The 18,392-nt window shown below is 41.5% G+C and overlaps 1 protein-coding gene and 1 long non-coding RNA gene across 6 annotated transcripts in view; one reads left to right on the top strand and one right to left on the bottom strand.

The window, feature by feature from the left end:
• Positions 1-5,931: 5,931 nt before the first annotated feature.
• LOC143835690 (uncharacterized) lies at positions 5,932-13,590 on the bottom strand. The gene is made up of 3 exons (XR_013230313.1): positions 13,482-13,590; positions 7,955-8,104; positions 5,932-7,075 (listed from the first exon to the last, which is right to left on the bottom strand). It is a non-coding gene; the product is annotated as an uncharacterized LOC143835690 (long non-coding RNA).
• Positions 13,591-13,684: 94 nt separating this feature from the next.
• Positions 13,685-18,392, top strand: part of ZFYVE9 (zinc finger FYVE-type containing 9) — a 71,373-nt gene continuing 66,665 nt past the window's right edge. For 2 of the 5 annotated variants that reach the window (XM_077333746.1, XM_077333744.1), the window contains exons 1-2: positions 13,693-13,849; positions 18,170-18,222. The gene's annotated coding sequence lies outside the window, so the exon portion shown is untranslated. Of the gene's footprint in view, positions 13,850-18,169; positions 18,223-18,392 lie in introns of all 5 variants that reach the window. The other 3 variants (XM_077333745.1, XM_077333747.1, XM_077333743.1) reach the window with 3 other exon arrangements.

The raw sequence follows: 18,392 nt of genomic DNA, 5'->3' as shown, positions 1-18,392 counted from the left end.
GCACTCCCCATGAAATCCTGTGTTTTGACCTAAGTGAGTGTTGCCCTGTACCTGTGTCATGACTTCTCTCTTAATCTCTGTAAGAGACTACTGTCATGCTTGTACAGTGTTGCTCAAAAAAGACCACACTACCAGTAACTGAGAAACAATTGCCTTTAGTTTCTGCCAGCTAAAAATTGTGTGGATGTTAATGCATAATGCTGGATCCTACTACTTTGTAGAGTGAATCCCACAAACTCATCAGAAAGTACTGACATCAGAGATTTTTCCAGCATTCTTCCTGACCCCCCCCCCCGACCTTGGTAAAGTTTTCCTAGGTCATGGGAACCACTTGGGCAAGCACATGGATGGGGAGGGGGGCCTGCAATGTGAAGGAGGGGTGAAATCATGCTTTCTGTTGCTTCTGTAAGGTGAGAGGGCAACTTCACCCCCCCCCCCCATTTCCCCTCCTCACTTCATCCTCCCAGGCTGCATGGCTAGTAGATCATATGGGTCCTGCAGCTACAGGAATACATTTTCCTAGCATCAGAAAGGACTGCTTGGGGACAGAGAACACAGGAAAGATCCATGATCTCTGTGTGATGTTTGGTATAATTAGTCATATTTCAAGTTAGGTCCTCTTCAGATTGTTGAATACTAGTTGATTCTTTCTAACTCAGTTCAGCAAAGAGTTCTTTTGACCTGTGGATACATTTTCCAGCAGTATTTCACTTTGAGAGGACAGTAGCATACTGACAGATTTTCACTATGAAAGAACGTATCCATTTGTTAAAAACCATAACAATTCTAGTATTTTAAATCAGCTCCTAAAGCATGCGAGTTTATTCCAGGATACCAGTATCTGGAAGGTTAATTTGGATAATATAGAATGAACAAGGAAAAGGCAGTTGGCTGTGTTTGCACGAGCTGCTTTAAGAGGCATACAGTGCAGTCCTATGTGGGGTTGCTCCTGTCTGAACCTTCAGTCAAAGACTTCAGGGAGTTTAGAGTAAATCTGCATAGGATTACATAGTTAGAACATAAATTGTGAGAATCTTGTTTTACTTGCAACTGCACCAGGTAGGTTATAATGGTTACAGTGACGCATACATAGAAGCCCCACTCTCAAATACAGAGGATACTGATAGTGTCACAGGGTCAAGTGCAGTATTTTCGGAACCTTCAAAAGAATCGGAGGTTCTTCAAAGGTGCCTGAGATGGTTTTTGCAATTGAGCTTCATTGCTAACTTTGTCAAAGGCAATTATGGCTTCGGAAAGCCATCTTATCAAGTTGCTTTTGCTCCCTCTGAAACAGATCCACTTTCTCTGTAGATATATACAGTCATTGACTAAATGTGAGGCCATCGATATGTCAGCATTCTAATGACATCAGTCTGAACCATGAAAGCAGGGCTTGTAGTGGTCTTTCCTCCAGACTGCTCACTTGATTCTATGGACTTGTTAAGCTTTCTTGTTCTATTTTATATAATACATGGGTCTTAATAAAATAATGGAAAAGAGGCAACACTCCCTCTTGTGTATTGTTTCCTTCTCCCCAGATTACTAAACAAAATGTGAATGCAGGTGATGAACAGTGTAAATGGTCTACCAAATCAATACATAGAGTCTTTGTAATCCCACATTGTTTTATTCATCCCAGTTTTCTTTTTGATTTTGGGGCAAGTATTTGGGAATGGTTTTCTCTTCCATACTGCTAAAGCTACTGAAATGTCAATTTGATTAATGATATATTTCTTTTCTATTTGTCCATTCAATTGCTGGACTTATTGCTGTACCATGAGACATCAAACTAACCTTTACAAACCTTGCATTCATTTAATAACAGAACTTGCCTTAATAACAGTAACATGTTAATTAGGCTTGAATGCTGTTCTCCAAAAGATGGGAAAAGCAGTTTTTACTGATAGCACCCTTTCATCTCCATCATGTTCCTGGGAGCATAGAAGACTGCAGCAGCAGGAAGGAGTAAGCGGAAAAGTTACCATTTAGATACTTTAGCTTTGCTTACAATGCATAACATTTAGGCTGTATCTCCAAAAATACAGAAACTTCCATTTCCTGTCTAATAAGTCTAAAATTAATTATTTCAGGATACTGAAGGATAAGAATCTGAATAAATATAACTGTTTGAGAAACACTTCCCAAAATTTCAGATACATTTGGAAATTAACAAGCTAATTAGCATAGTTGTGTTTGTATGTGCATTGTATGCAAAGAACTGGTTACCTCTTTTTATGATAGCTTACAGAAATCCATTCAACTGTTGGTAACTTACATCATTTTTGGCCCATTCTTTAAAAAGACACAATGTGGGTTACAATGACTTTTAAAATATACCAGAGGAAACTAAAATCTTTATATAGAATTAAAACAACAGATTATCAGGAAACCTTTATCAATTGGAATGTTTTACTTCTGTCAGAGTGCTGTTAATCTGTAGATTTTCTTTAGCTGCAGAAGAAGGCCCTTCCACTACTCAGGAACCACTGCTGAGAAAGCTCTGGAACAGGCAGATGCTGCCTGGATGTTGGTACACAAAACAGAGCTTAGTCTGATGAGTCAAAGTAGAGCGGGAGAGACTGCCCTGAAATTATATGAGTTCTAAGCCATAAGGGCTTCATCGGCCATAATCAATGCCCTGAGTTGTCCTTAGAAGGTGTACACCATTAAGGCTGCAGTAAAATTTCCTAGTCTTCTATTGGTGATTGTCTGTGACCAATAGTCTGGGGCATATTGCTGAAACAGTTCCTACAATAGTTGTTAAATCTGTACTAGATGGTAAATTCAGAGTTCAGTATGCAGTACTGGTATTTTTTTTTTTCATGTCAAAGATTTGAAGAAATAGAATTTGTAAACCACATCTAATTATCACATAGCAATGTATTGGCTTTGATACTATGTAGCATCTAGAGGTTAAACATTAAAATTATTCATTACAATATAAATTATGTAGCACTGGCAGCTTTATTTATTTAAAAAATATATCCTGCCTACATTCTTTAGACCTAAGATAGCTTCTAGCTTCAAGGATCCAAAAGCAGTGTTTACCCACCAAATGCCCTTTGAATTAAGACTGTATCTTCTAAGTTCTGCATCTTCTTAAATGTAAGTGAGCACCTTTCACACTTATTTAGGTAGGCCATAACAGAAGGCTGTAAAAATAAATATCCCCTCACCTAACTTATCAAAGGACTATCCTAAGAGATACTAGTAAAATAAGGGGGTTTAGCACACTGTTCAAAAAGTATAAGGGCCCTAGGCCATGAAGGGTTCTAAAGGCAATAACTGGCCTGGATGCTTCCCAGAGCGAGTATGTGCAGTTGACATGGCACTGGGGTTGTATGTTCTGAATGGCTGACTCAGAAAGGAGTTTCTGCTGCATTTGATATCAGTTTGATCTTCAAAAGCAGCCCCAATAGGTGGTGGTACAGTAGTCCAATATAGAGATCACACTAGTGTAGTTCACTATATAAGGGGATAGCCTATGAGCAAAAGTAATTAAAATAAGGTGCTGCTAACATTACCGGCTTGTTGATCCATTGGCGAGAACATAACCCCAATTGTGTCTGATAGTTCCTAGCAATATCATGTCTATATTCAGCTTCAGTTTATCTTCAATGATTTGGTCACAGCCTCAGGCTCAGGTAATGAAATGTAGTGCTGGATGTTATTTGCCTATTGATAACAACCCAGTCTAGATTATCATTGCTAAAGGTTTGAAATCCATCTTACAGCCTTAATCTCTTGGAGCATCTGGTATATCAGGTCTTACCTAACTGATACTGTTATGGAAAACAATTGTTTCCTGCTAACAAGAAAAGCTGCCAGGTTACTGACAGGAACAAAATGGCCATCAGAACATGAGAGAAGCTATGTTGAATTTAGCCAATGGTCCATCTAGTCCAATACTCTGTTATACAGTGGCCAAAACCCAGGTACTATCAGGAAGTTAACCAGCAGGGCTAAAACTCTCAAACTGTTGCCCCCCCCCCCCAAGCCTCAAGAATACCGAGCATCACTGACCTAGATTTTGTTGTTGTTAGTTATGAAATCGTGTCCGACCCATTGAGACCCCATGGACAATGATCCTCCAAGCCTTCTTGTCCTCTACCATTCCCCAAAGTCCATTTAAGTTCACACCGACTGCTTCAGTGACTCCATCCAGCCCCCTCATTCTCTGTCGTCCCCTCCTTTTGCCCTCAATTGCTCCCAGCATTAGGCTCTTCTCCAGGGAGTCCTTCCTTCTCATAAGGTGGCCAAAGTATTTGAGTTATACCTAACAGCCACTGATGGACTTCTGTTTCATGGTCTATCCAATCTCCTCTTGATGCTGTCTATGCATGTAACTGCCTCCATTCCCTTGATCATTCTAGTTGCCCTTCTGTGCACTTGATCCAAGACTATATCTTTTTTGAGTGTGGTGACCAAAGCTGTACACAATGTTCCAAATTAGATTTATATAGAGGCATTATGATACTGGCTAGTTTGTTTTTAATTCCCTTCCCAATAATTCCCAGTATCGCATTTGCCTTTTTAATATAGCAGTGACACACTGTTCACATTTTCAAGATCTCTACCAGTTTGGACCCCATCAATATGTATTTATAATTAGGATTCTTTTGCTCCAATGTGCATTACCTTGCATTTTCCCATATTGAATGTCATTTGCCACACAGTCTTGACCGATCTGGAGTACTTCACAGTCCTCTGCAGTTATTTCCACCCTGAACAGCTTAGTGTCTTCTGCAAACTTAGCCACTTTACTGCTTACTCCAACTCTAAATATTTAACATGTTAAATAAGCACTAGACCTAGAAGCCGTGAAAACTGCTCATTAATATCACTGTTTCCTGTTAATTAACTTGTTTTTAATCCACAAGAGAAGTCCTCTTATCCCATGACTGCTGAGTTTACTTCAGAGTTTTTGCTGAGGAGCTTTATCAAAAGCATATATTACTCCAATTCTGTGACAGCTGCATTGGCTATCAACTAGTCTCTGTATCTAAATTAAAGTATTGATATTACTTCAAAGCCCTTAGCAGTCTGGGACCCTTCTCACATTACAATCCACTGCACATCTTTCAGTTATTGGGAACCTTTTGCAGGCACTTGGTCCAAGGATGGCTTGGTTAACTGCCAGCAGGGGAAGGGCCTTCTTAGTTTCTACAGGATATGCAAAGCTTAATTATTTAGATTGGCTTTGGAAAGTAACCATGTGTTTAGGCTGTTTTAATAGTGGCATGGTGTAAACTATGTATTTTAATTTTTTTTTTTGCTATTTGTGTTTACTTTATTAGTTTTAATGTCGTAAGTCACCACAAGATCTTTCAGGTGAGTGGTGGCTCATAAATAGATTTATTTATAATAAATAAATAAATAGAAATAGCAAAAACAATGGAGGTTTTTTTCCTTTTGTCCCAAAGACTGATTGTACTTGATCTGCTGGCTATATCAAATGCTGCTGATTGATTAAACTTTCATCAGCAACAAATTGCCCTTATGTGATTGTGACTGGAGATCAGCAACCAAAAGCAATAGTGCCATTTCAGTCCTGAATCCTGGAACCTAATTAGACATTACAAATTGCACAAATTCTCCATAGTCGGTTGCAGCTACTCTGTAGCTGCTACTTATCAGGAGCAGCTCATGAGTCAATGCACAGCATGATTCATTTGGGATCAGGACTGCTGCATAGGAGAAGGATAAATTCCTTTTTGTTTCTGATCTGGCTTATTGGTTGAAACAACCCAAGGAAGTGTTATTTTCTTTGGTGAGCAAGCATGCACAGATAAGTATTCAGAATACATGGCAACTCTGAACATAGCAAGTAACCTCCAATGGCTCCTTGTCTGTTTTAGCCACCAAAACAGCACAAGGAAAAGGGCAGACATTCTTTTCCTAAGCAGCAGTCCAAACTGGGCTTGCTGCATATTTACAAATTACCACCAGGAGCTAGCCATACATAAACACTTTAAAAGTAGCAATTTTTTCCAGGGGAACTGATCTCTTCTGTTTGGAGATTGACTGTAATTCCAGGAGATTTCCAGCCACCACTTAGATATTGGCAACCCAGTATAATTTCTTGTTATGCTAAATTATTTTAAATAACTATTATCCCTGCCCTGTCAGTTGTTTTGTCTGTATCCCAGGTAACTGGAGATGTAGTGCAGATGTACATGCTTGTGGAGCATCAGAAGTTAACATGACAAAAGTTCAGCAAGTTTTGAGGGATGCACAGGATAGTATGAAATTGACAGGGTGGCAAACCTGTTCTCTATTAACTACATGTTTATTTTGTAATTGCTAATAACTATCAACATTTGAAAACATAATCAGTCAGTTGACCCACATGTTAATCATGGGTCCCATAAATTTAATTCACTTTTATTGAAATTGTTAACATTAATAATATACGATTCACTTTGTTGCAGTCCCTTTTGTGGAGGAACATTATGGCAACAGCACAGTCCCAATATTCAGGCATTGTTGCAACAATATATCATTTAGATCAGAGATTCTAAACCCATATCACCCTAAAGTCAATGAGTGCTTTGATTCAGTTTGGTGCCAAAGCTCTTTATCCCCGCTAATAAATCCAATACAGGAAGCTTCATTCAACATTTGTTGGCACTTGTTGAGAGGTAATAGATAAAATTTAATAGATCCCCCCCCCCACAATGATTCTTCCCAAGGAGCTTTAATACACATTTGGGAGACATGAGGTATCGCTTTACTCCATTCACTCTGCTTTCCTCTGGACTGAAGATACGTATGCTAGATGAGTCTGATACACTTAGAAAAGCTAAATAGCTGATGTCCTGATTTCGCAATATCCTGGCATTAGGTGGATGAGTCAGAGTACTGAAATTCAAATTCTATTATGATGCTGCCAGTCCTGCCCTGTATCCTCCTGTCCTACATGGGACATACCAGGACAACATCCTGCTGAAATACTCTGCATACCCAGGAGGTGAAACAATGTATTGACTGAAATTGTCCTAATAAGTTTGGAAATCGAGTTATGTGCTTAATCTTCCTCTGCCAAGCTGGAGACATGTGATGCCTATAGTTCAACCTAGAAAATAAGATAACATATTTGATATATAATGCATCTTGAGTTACTATATTACTAGTATCAAAGCTCATTTTAAAAAATGGTCTTTGAAAGTGGCAGCAGGCAGGAGGGCATGAGAAGGTGGCCACAGCTCCTTTTGGCCCGCAAAGCTGTCTAAAGGGAGTGGAAAGCCTCAACCCCCGCCAGCAGTGACAGGGCTTTGTGGCCCATAGGGAGGCTGCAAACTCCCCCCCCCCCACCACCTGGTTCCCTCCCAGCGGGAGCATACCTCTGGGCCACAAAGCCCTGTTGCTGCCTCTCTCCTTGTGGGTGACAATGGAGGACACAGCCACAAGGCTTCTAGCAGGCAAGGAGGGAGGGTGGAAGCTGGAGTGGGACGGCCAATCAGGGTGGACCTGGACAGACAGGGCCCTGGACAGTCTCCTCCCAGGAGGCTGTTTCCCAAATATATAAGGGAGCAAAATAGTGTTAAGGATAGATTGTATGTAAGGCATTTATGGATATATGAATGTCCACTATACAAAGATTAATTGTGGAAAGTAACTATATAGTAGGCAGTCCTGCATTATTTGTGTCTCTGTTTTGCATAATATCAAAATTAGTTGTACTGATAGCAGTGGCTTGCATTGAGTGAAGCACAATGCATTATCTTTTAATTTTCTTTAACCATAATAAAGATAAAGTTACATGGAGATAACTAACTTCCTACCTGATTGGCCTCCCTGGGAGTGTGCCACAATAGGTAGAGAGTACTCACACAATGAGGGGCAATTTGCAGACATCTCACTCATTACCTGATTGGTCCTCCCTGGGGGTGTGCCATTCACCCAATAAGGGCCAATTGTGGGGCTTAAATGTCCTCTTCCTCTTTTTGCTTACCGGGTGGAAGAGCGGCTATTCTATTTGAAAGGCCCTGCTGCTGGTAGGTTGCCCCATCCTCAGCCTCTTCGAACCCTTAATTCCCCCCAGGCAAGGGAGGGACGCCAGCTGCTTCCTTTGTTTCCTGTGTTGGTCTCAGGTTTCAGCTTTCTGCTGGAAGGAAGCACAGACAAACTGAGAAGAAGGCAGAGAGAATCAATATTTCAAAAACAATGCCAGTGGACAGACAGAATCCAATGAATGTCTTGACTCAGTCCATTGTGTCAAGGGTCCATTCTGGCAGTCCAAGGGCAGAAGGAGCAGGTCACAGGTAGCTGCAAAGTCGTGTCCACAACCCAGGCAATCTGGCTTTTACCCTTTCCCCTGTAATGCCTGTAATATCAGAAGTGTCTTAAGACATCAACAGTTTTTGATTGCCGCTTATGACACATCTGGAGGCATGCACAAGTTTTTACAGGTTTTCCTCTGCAGAACATTATTTTGACTCCTAAATACCATACTGAGCGGTAGGACTTTCCAAATTATCGAGTAGAAGATCAATTGGCAAGAAGAAAAAAACTGAATTGTCTCCCCCATGGCTTGGTCCTTGCTCCAGTCCTTTTCAGTCTATATATTTCTGATGTGCCTGAGATGATATCAAGGAAGCTTGCTTACATCAATTATATGGTGATTGCAGTAAGGCACAAATCGATTGAAAGGACTAAAGAAATACCTAGGTACCTCAAAGGTTTATCCAACTACTACCATAAATGGTGGCTCATTCCAAGTACAGGAAAAACATAATGCTCCTATTTTCATATCAGTAACTATATTGCCAACCATGCACATGTCTCACTAACTTTTTAGAGTTCTTTGAGGAGGTGAACAAACATGTGGACAAGGGTGACTAGTAGTTGTATATCTAGGCTTCCAGATAAAGTTCCTCATCAAAGGTCCTCAAGTAAACTCAGCAGTCATGGGATAAGAGGACAAGTCCTTTTGTGGATTAAAAACTGGTTATTTAACAGGAAATAGAGAATGGACAGTTCCCCCCAGAAGCATTAGCCAGCTTCCTGGAAGCAGTGACTAAATGGCTCAAGCCGATTTGTCTGAAGCTCAGTCCTTCGAAGACGGAGGTTCTGTGGCTAGGCAGGAAGGGTCTTGTGAGGAAGTGTGCATGCCCAATCTGGATGGTGTGCAGCTATCAGTGGCTGACTCTGCCAGGAACCTGGGCATGATCCTGAATGCTTTCCTGTCAAGCGAGGTTCAGGTCACAAGAGTAGTGCAGCTGGTATTCTACCACCTTCACCAAGCCAAACCAGTAGTGCCCTACTTGGCCCTGGAACATGTAGTCACAGTGATCCATGCAATGGTCACATCTAGACTGGACTTCTTGCTCTGTGCAGGCCTGCTCTTAGCCTTGATCTGGAAGTTACAGCTGGTCCAAAATGCAGCAGCCAGGATCTTCACAGCAACACCGTGGAGGTCCTCCAACAACTGAAGTGGCTACCAGATGACTTGGACAACCATGGACCTGTGTGATTATTGTTCGGTTAAATTGTTATACTATTGTTACTATTAGCATTACCATTGTTGTTATTTGTTCTATTCAATATTTAAAAAATGAGTTTGATGTACAGTTATTTCATATTCCATGTAAACTGTCCTGAGCCTCAGGGGAGGGCAGTATATAAATGTAATTAAGTAACTAAAGGCTGTAAGTGGTGGCGTACTGCAGAGCTTGGTACTAGGTATGATACTTTTTAACTTGTTAATTAATTAATTGGACATTGGACATAATGATCATGCTCTGTTCCTTGTGACTGTAATTCATCCCACTGTTTTGGGTGGTACTCTTGTTTAATGCCTGTTCCAAGTGTTCCAGAGGCATTTTGACCCGGAACAGGTTAATAAAGGGGTGAGAGTTCTACATTTTACATTTCTAAAATATTTGTCCCAAGTGTCTGCATCCCACTGTTTTTTTGTTTTGTTTTTGGTTGTTTAATACCAGCTGTAAGCTACTTTGGGGAGAAAGGCAGAGTTTAAATGAACTAAACAAATGGGAATTATTTCAGGAGGTGTACAAGGTGTAATAATAATAATTATGGAGGAGTACAAGGTGTAATAATTTAATCGCCAGTGGAGTCCTCTTTTGACTTCCAGCGCCATCTTTGCTTCCCGTGCTTGCTTGGCAGCTCTTTCCAAACAGCTGAGCTACGGGTGTTATATAGCAAGCATCCATCCTTATATAGCAAGCATACTTGTTTAGACCCCTGTATTTGTATTTCCCCCCTTCAAGGATCGCTGCCTTGTTGTGGCAAGGGGGCTTGCGTAGTTCAGTGAAGCTATGAGCTATACCGTGCAGGGCCACCCAAGACGGACAGGTCATAGCTGAGAGCTCTGACAAAAGGTGATCCACTGGAGAAGGAAATGGCAAACCACTCCAGTATCTTTGCCATGAAAACTCTATGGACAGTTCCAATAGGCATAACGATATGACGCCAGAAGATGAGCCCCTCAGGTTGGAAGGTGTCCAATATGCTACTGGGGATGAGCAGACGGCTAGTATGAGTAGCGCCAGAATGAATGAAGCGACTGGGCCAAAGCCAAAAGGACGCTCAGTTGTGGAAGTAACTGGTGGCGAAAAGACAGTCCAATGCTGTAAAGATTTTTATTCCATAGGAACCTGGAACGTCAGATCCATGAATCAAGGTAAGCTGGACATGGTCAAACAAGAAATGACAAGACTGAACATCGACATTTTAGGAATCAGTGAACTAAAATGGACAGGAATGGGTGAATTTAATTCAGATGACCATCAGGTTCTGTGGACAAGAATCTTGCAGAAGAAATGGAGTAGCCTTCATAATCAATAAGAGAGTAGGAAAAGCAGTCTTGGGATACAATCCCCAAAATGACAGAATGATCTCAGTTCAAATCCAAGGCAAACCATTCAACATCACAGTGATCCAGGTCTATGCCCCAACCACTGCTGCTGAAGAGGATGAAGTTGATCAGTTCTATGAAGCCCTACAACACCTTATAGAAGCAACGCCAAAAAATGATGTGCTTATCATCATGGGGGATTGGAATGCTAAAGTAGGAAGCCAAAAGATAACCGGGATAACAGGCAAGTTTGGCCTTGGAGTACAAAATGAAGCAGGGCACAGGCTGGTAGAATTTTGTCAAGAGAATACAATGGTCATAGCAAACACTCTTTTCCAACAACCCAAGAGACGACTCTACACATGGACATCACCAGACGGTCAACACAGAAATCAGATTGACTATGTGCTCTGCAGCCAAAGATGGAAAAGTTCTATCCAGTCAATAAAAACAAGACCAGGAGCTGATTGTGGTTCAGATCATGAGCTTCTTGTTGCAAAATTTAGGCTTAAATTGAAGAAAGTAGGGAAAAGCACTAGGCCACTCAGGTATGAACTAAATCATATCCCCGACGAATACACAGTAGAGGTGACAAATAGATTTAAAGAATTAGATCTGATAGACAGAGTGCCTGAAGAACTATGGACGGAGGTTCGCAACATTGTACAAGAGGTAGCAACTAAAACCATCCCAAAGAAAAAGAAATGCAAGAAATCAAAATGGCTGTCTGAGGAAGCTTTACAAATAGCTAAGGAGAGAAGGGAAGTGAAAGGCAAGGGAGAAAGAGAAAGATACATCCAATTGAATGCAGAATTCCAGAGAAAAGCTAGAAGAGATAAGAATGTTTTCTTAAATGAACAGTGCAAACAAATAGAAGAAAACAATAAAATGGGGAGGACAAGAGATCTTTTCAAGAAAATTGGAGATATGAAGAGAACGTTTCATGCAAAGTTGGGTATGATAAGGGACCAAAATGGTAGGGACCTCACAGAAGCAGAAGAGATTTTAAAAAGGTGGCAAAATTATACAGAACAACTATACAAGAGCGAGCTTAACATCCCTGATGACCACAGTGGGGTAGTTACTGGCCTGGAGCCAGACATCCTGGAATGTGAAGTCAAATGAGCCTTAGGAAGTCTGAGCAACAATAAAGCTAGTGGTGGTGACAGCATTCCAGTTGAACTATTCAAAATCTTAAAGGATGATGCAGTAAAAGTGCTACACTCAATATGCCAGCAAATTTGGAAAACTCAACAATGGCCACAGGATTGGAAAAGGTCAGTTTACATTCCAATCCCAAAGAAGGGCAATGCCAAAGAATGTTCAAACTAACGCACCATTGCACTAATTTCTCATGCTAGCAAAGTTATGCTCAAAATCCTACAAGCTAGGCTCCAGCAATATGTGGACCAAGAACTTCCAGAAGTACAGGCAGGATTTCGAAGAGGCAGAGGAACTAGAGATCAAATTGCCAACATACGCTGGATCATGGAGAAAGCTAGGGAGTACCAGAAGAACGTCTACTTTTGCTTCATTGACTATGCTAAAGCCTTTGATTGTGTGGAGCACAACAAATTGTGGCAAGTTCTTAAAGAGATGGGAATACCAGAGCATCTTATTTGTCTCTTGAGAAACTTATATGCAGATCAAGAAGCAACAGTGAGAATTGAATGTGGAATCATTGATTGGTTCAAAATTGAGAGAGGATTTCGGCAAGGCTGTATACTGTCGCCTTGTCTATTTAACTTGTATGCGGAGCACATCATGACAAAGGCGAGATTAGAGGAGTCACAAATTAGGATCAAGATTGCAGGGAGAAATATCAACAACCTCAGATATGCAGATGATACCACTCTAATGGCAGAAAGTGAAGAGGAACTAAAGAGCCTGTTGATGTGGGTGAAGGAGGAGAGTGCAAAAGTTGGCTTGAAACTCAACATCAAGAAAAAAAAAATCATGGCATCCGGCCCTCTCATTTCCTGGCAAATAGATGGGGAAGAAATGGAGGTAGTGACAGATTTTATTTTCCTGGGCTTCAAGATCACTGCAGGTGGGGACTGCAGCAAAGAAATTAAAAGACGCTTGCTGCTGGGGAGGAAAGCTATGGCAAATCTAGACAGCATCCTAAAAAGCAGAGATATCTCCCTGCCAACAAAAGTGAGTTTAGTCAAGGCTATGGTATTCTCAGTTGCAATGTATGGCTGCGAAGGTTGAACCATAAGGAAGGCTGAGCGTCAAAGAATTGAGGCTTTTGAACTCTGGTGCTGGAGAAGACTCTTGCGAGTCCCTTGGACTGCAAGGCGAACAAACCGGTCAGTCCTAGAGGAGATCAGCCCTGACTGCTCCTTAGAAGGCCAGATCCTGAAGATGAAACTCAAATACTTTGGCCACCTCATGAGAAGGAAGGACTCCCTGGAGAAGAGCCTAATGCTGGGAGGGATCGAGGGCAAAAGAAGAAGGGGACGACAGAGAATGAGGTGGCTGGATGGAGTCACTGAAGCAGTAGGTGCAAACTTAAATGGACTCCGGGGAATGGTAGAGGGCAGGAAGGCCTGGAGGATCATTGTCCATGGGGCCGCGATGGGTCGGACACGACTTCGCACATAACAACATTCGTATTTCAATTTCCCCACACTACTCAAGTCCCCAGACGCTTGCGTACCAGCTCCCAGGCCCAGCCCGACCACTGTCGCCAAGCAGGCAGTCCACCTCGCCCGCCGACAGGGGAGCTTGTCTACCCGGGCCGGGCCGGGCCGGCCTCGAGGCTGGACAGGATTTTCATTTGTGCCGCAGTGCTGTGCGCTGCCGGTCGGCTCGGTTAGGGGGCGCTGGTTGTTGAGAGCGAGGGAGGGCGGCCCTCCGAGTAAGCGAGCGAGCGAGCGAGCGAGAGAAGCAGCAGCCTCGGGAGCCGAGAGAGGCGACCTGGACCGTCCTGCGAGGCCCGCCCGGGAGCGGCGGGTCCGGCACTCAGGGGGCCCTTCCGCGATGCAGGCCCGGGGGCGCTTCCTCCTGCTGCCGCCGCCTTCTGAGGTGAGTGTGCGCCGGCCTCGCTCCCCCTCGGGCCCGGGCCGCAAAGGCCGGGGCATCCCTCTTTGCAGGCCCCTGTCGGCAGGCGGTGTGAGGCGCCGCCGGGCTCCGCTGTTTGGGAAGGGGGTGGGCGGGGGACCCTCTTAGGGGACAACGGGCGGCTGCATTTGAAAGCTGAATGAGGACGCTCGGGAAGGGGAGAGGGGCCGCCGACGCGGGCGCGAAAAGCGACTTATTTGCTTCCGAGGGAGGGGGAGACACCTCGGCGCTTATCCCACCGGGGGGTGGGGGGAGTGGGGGGGGGGAGCCTTGCTCGGAGGGCTACGCGCCTCGGCTCCTTGTTCACACGGGAGACTGAAGGAAAAGAGGCAGGCTGCTTTATGCCTCTGCTTGTTTTGTTTGTTTTCCCTGGGGTCGCTGGCTCTGATGGAGCACGCTCTCTGAGCCCCCGGCCTGCCTGGCTGCCTTCTCATAATGTATGGTTCCTCGCCCTGTTCTTTGCCCCTGATCGTTGGAGGCCTCAGAGAAGACGTGGCAGAAGCCCAACTGCTCCCCCCCCCGCTAATTACCAGAAAGGCCCCCCCCCCACCCTAACTAGGCCTGAGAGTTATGCCACTTCTTCAGTGCTCCTGGCGTATTTGTAGTTGTATTTACGCATCCATGCATCCCTTTCTTCCTTGCCAGTTTATAAGCCCCATTTGTTTACAACATAGAGCTTCCCTGATGTTCTGACCGAATTCCTGTTAGCTGCTAAGGTGCCCTATCTGTGCCGACAGTACCTTGTGTTCATTTGTCTTTCTGTTTTGTGCTAGTCGTCTGGTCCCTATTAAAATAATAACCTAAAGAGTAACATTTGCTATGAGGCCAAGATGTGTGGCTATGCTTGTTTAGACAATGTGCAACTTGGTGATGAGTTATTATTCAGGTTTTCCAGAGCTCTTGTAAATATGGGTAAGTAGGTCCAGATGATGGATTGCAGTGGAGCAACTTAAAAACACCACCCCTTAATAGTTTGAATTTCAGATAGAAATTAGTTTGGTAGGATAGGAGATCTAGATATTTAGTATCTATAGAAGCACATTATAATTAAATGTGCTAGTCTGGAGGATTACATGTTGTTTAGCTGAAGAATATTTAATTAAATATTTAAATGATGTTACACATTTGCATTTTCAGGGTACTATTGATTATTTAAAATAACAAAGCCTGTTTGGAACTGGTTTTAGCATTGCCTAGGATAGTGTGAAAGAAAACAGTTTTATTGATTAGCAGCACTAAAGAGCACTAACAAAACAGTATTTATTTTCTGAATCAGATTTAATATCTCAAATATTTTAAATATTGTGATAATAACTGAAAATTAATAGTGCAATCTTATGTATGGTTACTCTAGACTGGAGTGATATTGCATAGAATGGCACTGGAAATCTGGTGGATGGAGACTTTCAAATGTTGTCATCTGGTAAATGCTGTCACAATTAAGGGTGATCTCAAATGTCATAGGATCTTTTAAAAGTTAAACTTGCTGTGTTGGTAATAAGCTGTATAGGATCCAAATTGGAATTGCTCCCATGTGACTGGAGTGACATTTAAATAACTGCCATCCTAAATTACTAAGTTGCACACTTCTACCTGAAAAAACAAAGTATAACTTTGCTTAAAATAGTACTATTAACCACAGTGGTGGCAACTGAATTAAAGATCCATGCAATAAATGGCCCAAGCCCTGCCCATGTAAATATTAACTAGTCACATGAAAAAGTAGTTGTCATGTTGTTATGGTAAACATTAAAGATACCATAGTAATTTGTTTGTATGTGTTGTTTAAGTGTTTCATATTATTTAATATTTATTATTAATAATATTATTATTTAATAAATTCTTGTGACATCTAATCTGGCCTTTCAATCAAGTTAATGTATAGTCTTAGCTTTACCGTTAATCTACATTTACCATTTAATGTGTTTATACTGACATTCAGAAACAGTTTACAAGTTAAAATTGTAACAAAGTACATTTAACATTTAACAATCACTTCATTACTAAGAGCTGTAAAATATTACAATAAATATATGGTTTTGCACCTTTAGAAGTTAAATGTTAAAATTAAATTTGCAGATTAGAATCCCAAGAATTATGGACATTTCATATCATAGTTTTAAACAAATGTCCTTGCACCAGAGTATGTACAACCAACTTACCTCCCTCCCTACTCACTTGGATTGTTTTAGTAATTGTTTTAGTGGCCACATAGACTGTAAACAAAAGGAGAGTCTTGTGACATCTTAAAGTCTAACTGATCTGTTTTGGGATAAGAATAAATGTGTTTGTATTTAAAGTGCAAAATACTTTTTATTTTTGCTATAGAACAAAATGTGAGTCCAAAGGCACCTTTAAGACCAACATGCACATGAAAGCTCACACCTTGAATAAAACTTTTTTGGTCTTAAAAGTGCCTTTGGATTTGCATTTTATTCTACTACTTCAGACCAACATGGCTATCCACCTGAATCTATTTTTGTTATAGCAGACTAACACTTTTTCACATCTGGAATTTGAATGGATTTCAACATTCTGTAAATCAGACTTTGATTTCTGTCCAAAGAACTGATTTTAAAGAATTAAAATAAAACAGCAGTTCTTCCATAAATTTGGTGCTCTAAGCATAAATATGTTAAAATGTGTATGCCACTCCTCTAGAGAATCTGCTTTTCCAAAACCCATTGTGCATAATGAAAAAGTAGGAGCTCAGTTTGTGCACTTCTAGTTGTTTAATAGGTGTTTACAGCAGATTCCCCCCATCCCCAATGTGTGAGAATACTTTAGCATGTTTATGCTTCTCATTGTCTGTTACTTTCTCATTTGTCCTTCTAGACTGGTTTGTTACTGTGGGGGTGGGTGGATAAAGAATGTAAACTGATACAGAGAAATTTAAGTTATGAAGGTGTTGTTTACATCTCCATCTCAAGGTTTGTTATTTAGGATTTAATGCAACATTATTTGCCAATATAGGTGGGATAGTAGAAGGCTTATTCTATTGTAGATATATTTTTGTAGTTATGAATGGTTCTTCATGAAGAATTATTCTTTTAACTACTGCTAAAAAGAATGTCAATAGAATTAGACTTGTAAAACCTAAACTATTTAGTTCTGTCTGTTGCTGGAAGCTTAGTCCACATTTAAGGGTCCTGTGCATAAAATTCCATCCTCCAAAGCATCTATTTCCTCCATGGACAATAGGGTGGCCAACCTCCAGGTGAGGCCTGGGGATAACGCAGAATTAAAACTGCTTTCCAGATGACAGAGATCAGTTCCCCTGGAGAAAATGGCTGCTTTGGAGGGTGAAGTATATGGCATTATATTTTGCTGAGGTTGCTTCTCTCCCCAAACCTTGCTCAAATCTCAGGGATTTCTCAACCTTGATCTGTCAATCTTAAGGAGAATTGATTTCTATAGCTAGGAAATCGGTTGGGATTCCAGGAGATATTCTGCGCCCACCTGGACATTGACAACCTTAGAAGGAGGGAAGAGAGCCTATAGTGTCTTTCAGGAAAGGGAAAGGAGAAATAGCGGGAGGGAGGAAGTGAGATGCCTCCTGCAAGGTTTTGTGGGTCCCCACTTGTATATCTAGTTTAGCTCTAGTTTAGCTAGTTCCTATCAATAAGGCTTGTTCATATGTTTAGGATCGCAGCTCATTTTCTTGTCAAGGAGTGGGTGTTTGTAAATCAAGTATATAGGTAAAATGCCTTTGTTAATCTGTAAAATGAGAGTCTAGTAGCACCTTTAAGACCAACAAAGTTTTAATCAAGGCGTGAGCTTTCGAGTGCAAGCACCCTTTGTCAGACTATGATCTTCTTACATGACAGGAAATATATAGCAAAAATCAGTTCTGTTACATCTGTGTCACAACCAGAAACAGCCAATGATAATCCATTGTCAAAACAGCCAATGAATCCCCTAGAATTCGAAAGCTCACACCTTGATTAAAACTTTGTTGGTCTTAAAGGTGCTACTGGACTCTGATTTTATTGTGCTACTTCAGACCAACATGGCTACTCATTTGATTCTTTGTTAATCTGTGTGAGCAAAAGTATGTCTCATTCAACTCTTTAAAGCAACTCATGCCTCTGACCCAGGCTCAGCATTCTTGTTCTTGGGGCCAGCTGTTTCCCTACAGTAACTGCCCTAGCCATTCACAGGAAAATTTTATGAGATCTTGCCCACCCCCCTCCCCCACCATTTTTCAGTTTTTGGCTAAACCTATCCTAGCACTGCTACTTCTCTCATTCATGCTAATATATTCATTTTGAATCCATTTGCTAGGTCCTGTGGAAAGATTCTACTAGAATGTAAAGTATATATTTTTTAACTTACAGGTTAGTATCTGTACAGGAATAAACTTGCATTCCTGTAATATAATGAAAAGAGTGTTTTTTAATGTCTCATGTCAAGAAGTTGACACATACATCTGCTTTCTAATTAGTTTACTCAAGGCAAGCAAATGCTCATGCAACAACTGTTGCATAGTATGAAAAGAAATGGAAGG

The sequence above is a fragment of the Paroedura picta genome, chromosome 4 (assembly GCF_049243985.1).
Source record: "Paroedura picta isolate Pp20150507F chromosome 4, Ppicta_v3.0, whole genome shotgun sequence".
Lineage (NCBI taxonomy): Eukaryota > Metazoa > Chordata > Lepidosauria > Squamata > Gekkonidae > Paroedura > Paroedura picta.
This window is presented reverse-complemented; position numbering and strand designations above follow the sequence as displayed.